The sequence below is a fragment of the Scyliorhinus canicula genome, unplaced genomic scaffold (genome assembly GCF_902713615.1).
Source record: "Scyliorhinus canicula unplaced genomic scaffold, sScyCan1.1, whole genome shotgun sequence".
NCBI lineage: Eukaryota > Metazoa > Chordata > Chondrichthyes > Carcharhiniformes > Scyliorhinidae > Scyliorhinus > Scyliorhinus canicula.
In genome coordinates this window covers 364,105-367,918 of record NW_024055732.1, presented here as the reverse complement: position 1 = coordinate 367,918, position 3,814 = coordinate 364,105, and positions in this window count along the sequence as shown.

Sequence of the window (3,814 nt, the reverse complement as noted above, 5' to 3'; positions counted from 1 at the left end):
GATCCCATATCTAAATCTAATTCAGCTTCTCAAACAAAGAAAATATTTAGAACCATTGGAAACTCTGAAAACTCAGACGCTGCAGCACATTCAAATTTTACAACTCAGAGTGCAGCATTAAAACATATACGGCTGTGAAAACTAATACCACGTGTCGAACTGATACCGGCCGACCATTTGAATACTGAGTGTGAGGGACGGTGTGCGAGGGAGGGAGAGAGTGTGAGAGAGGGAGAGGGAGAGAGGGAGGGAGCGTCAGAGAGGGTGAGAGAGAGAGAGAGAGATGGTGTGAGAGACGGAGATAATATGAGACATATTGATAGTGTGAGATGAATGGAGTGTGAGAGATGGCGAGAGTGTGAGGGGGAGGGTGTGTGAGAGGGTGTGAGAGAGGGAGTGTGTGAGTGAGGGACAGAGTGTGAGAGATGAGGGAGTGTGAGTGTGTGAGAGTGGGATGGAGTGTAATAGAGGGAGGGAGGGTGAGTGAGTGAGTGATAGAGACAGGGCGTGTGAGAGGGAGGAAGTGTGAGAGAGGGAGAGAGTGTGAGAGAGGAAGAGTGAGAGTATGCGTGAGAGACGGAGGGTACTAGAGAGGGAGGGTGAGAGAGGGAGTGTGAGAGAGGGAGAGTCTGAGAGCGGGAGAGAGTGTAAGAGAGGGATAGAGTGTGAGAGAGGGTGAGTATGAGAGAGAGAGGGAGTGTGATAGAGGGAGAGTGTGAGTGAGGGAGAGCGTGTGAGAGATGAGGGAGTGTGAGAGAGTGTGAGAGAGCGATGTGTGATAGAGGGAGGGAGGGTGAGAGAAGGAGAGTGTGATAGAGGGAGGGGGAGTGAGAAAGGGAGGGACTGTGAGAGAGGGAGAGTGTGAGAGAAGAAGAGTGAGACATGGTATGAGAGAGGGAGTGTGAAAGAGGGCGAGAGTCTGAGAGCGGGAGAGGGTGTGAGAGTGTGAGAGTGGGAAAGAGAGAGGGAGTGTGAGAGAGGGATGGTGAGAGAGAGAGTGTGAGAGAGGAAGAGAGTGTGAGAGAGGTAGAAGTGTGATAGAAAGAAAGAGTGTGAGAGCCGGAGAGACTGAGAGAGGAGCAGAGCGTGATAGATGGAGGATGAGAAAGGGAGGATGAGAGATGGATAGAGTGTGAGAGAGGGAGAGTGTGTGAGGGAGAGTGTGAGAGATGAGGGTGTGCGAGAGTGTGTGAGAGAATGATGACGTGTGATATAAGGAGGGGGTGTGAGAGAGGGAGGTATTGTGAGAGAGGGAGGGTGTGTGAGAGAGGGGGTGTGTGAGAGAGGGAGGGAGTGTGCTAGAAAGAGAGAGTGTGAGAGCCGGAGAGAATGTGAGAGTAGGAGTTAGTGTGAGAGAGGAAGAGAGTGTGAGAGAGGGATCATGAGATGTGGGGAGAGTGTGAGAGAGGAAGATTGTGTGAGAGAGGGAGGGAGTGTGAGAGAGGGAGGGTGTGAGAGTCGGAGGGTGAGAGAGGGAGAGCGTGTGAGAGAGGGTGTGCGAGCGAGGGTGAGAGAGGGAGAGTGTGTGAGAGAGGAAGATAGTGTGATCGAGGGAGAAGTGTGATAGCAAGAGAGATTGTGAGAGCCGGAGAGACTGAGAGGAGCAGAGCCTGATAGAGGGAGGGCGAAAAAGGGAGAGAGTGTTAGAGAGGGTGTGAGAGAGAGAGAGGGTGAGAGATGGAGAGAGTGTGAGAGCGGAAGATAGTGTGAGAGAGGGAGGGAGTGTGAGAGAGGGAGGGAGTGTGAGGGAGAGAGCGCGAGAGAGTGAAAGAGTGTGATGGGAAGAGAGTGCGAGAGAGGGAGAGAGTTTAAGAGAGGGAGAGAGTGCAAGGGAGAGATAGAGTGTGACGGAGTGTGTTTGGAGATATGGGGAACTGGGTATCATGTGGAAAACACATTCCGGATTAATACATTTGCTGAATAAACAAACTTGTTCCTAAATTATAAAATCAGATACTGGATGAAGTAAATATGCTTCATGCAGGATTCTCCCAATTAACTTGTGTATTATTGAAAGTGTGATAAGTCAGTTATTGTGCAGAGCTGGTAGAGAACTTGACTTTCCCCAGGGAGAGGCCAGAAAGCTAACACGTGGCTCAGCCGCTTTTTGCAATAATTGTAATGCAAACTCAACAAGGTAGACTTCCCTCTCATTATGAAATGTGCGTCTGTTTTTATTGGTTTTCAGATGTTTTCAATGTGAAACGCCCCGGCAGCGCCCAGTGTCAGACAGATTGGAACTTCCAACGAAGTTGATGCTGTGAAGTAACCAGTCAGCTAAAACGGTTGCTGAGTTCACACATGGGCAGGATTGATGATTACAGTGAGAATACTGGCGGTGGTGGGGAACTTGGAGGGAACCTGCAGGTGTTGGTCCACCTCCTCTCACAGTCAGACAACATCCAAAGTTTGAAAAGTGAGTGAAGTACCGAAGGAGAACACTCATTCAGTTTTTCCTCACCGGCTCTATAGATGGGCAAATCATTCAATCCGACTGCACCGCCCTTACACTGAAGACATACATTTGATTTCTCTTATTCCTACCATTGCCTGTGAAACCACTGTTGCATCTGCCTGAACCAGTGTCCAAGGCCGTGCAGACCAGATCAGAACCACTCATTGTATGAATGGTTTAGAAGCAGTTTTCCATTCGGGATGATTGGATTGGCTGGGACTGAGTTGTTGCCAATAAAAGGCCATGATGTGAGATTCGTTCCACACATTTGAGATTGTATACATTTTGGATAATCTGGATATAAATGAACTGTTTCCATGAACAAGATAAATATCTGTTGGAAAGATGTAACTGAAATATATTATCATGCAGCTACATTCATCAGCGAGTAATACAGAGCAGGAAGTGATAACAATTGACAACATGGGGAGACAACAGGGCCACTCACACCTCCTCCAGCATTCAATTTAATCTCTGCTCAGTTTCTGCCTCAATGCCATTTCCCGCTTGTTCCTCACATCCTTTCATTACCTAATTTTATGTAAGAATAATGGAGGCACATTTGAAACCGACCTGGACATTTAAGGCCATGAGACCAGAAGCCATAGGAGCTGAACTTGGTCACTCGGCCCATCGAGTCTCCTCCGCCATTCAATCATGGCTGATGTGTTTCTCATCCTCATTCTTTTCCCTTCTCACCTTCTCCCCATAACCACTGATCGCCGTATTAATCAAGAACCTATCAATCTCTGTCTTAAAGACACTCAGTAATTTGGCCTCCATAACCTTCTGCAGCAGAGTTCCACAGATTCACCACCTTTTGGCTGAATACATTCCTCCACATCTCTGTTTTAAAGCATCGTCCCTTTCGTCTGAGATGTTGTCCTCTGGTTCCAGTTTCTCCGACAAGTGGAAACATCCTCTGCACATCCACTATATCCAGGACTGGCAGTATCCTGTAAATTTCAATAAGATCCACCTTCATCCTTCGAAACTCCGACTAGTACAGACCTTTAGTCCTCAACCGTTCCTCACATGAGAAACTCTTCATTCCAGGGATCATTGCAGTGAAACTGTTCTCGACCCTTTCCTAGGCCTTCTTCAGATACGGGGCCAAAAGCTGCTCACAATACTCCAAATGGGAACTGACCAGAGCCTTATCCAGCCTCAGAAGTACATTCCTGCACTTGCACTCTCGCCCTCTCGACATGAACGCTAACTTTGCAATTGCCATCCTAACTGCCGACTGAACTTGCACGTTAACCTCAAGAGAATCGTGAAGAAGGACTCCCAAGTCCCTTTGTGCTTCTAATTTCCGAAGCATTTCCCATTTAAAAAATAGTCAATGCCTCCATTCCT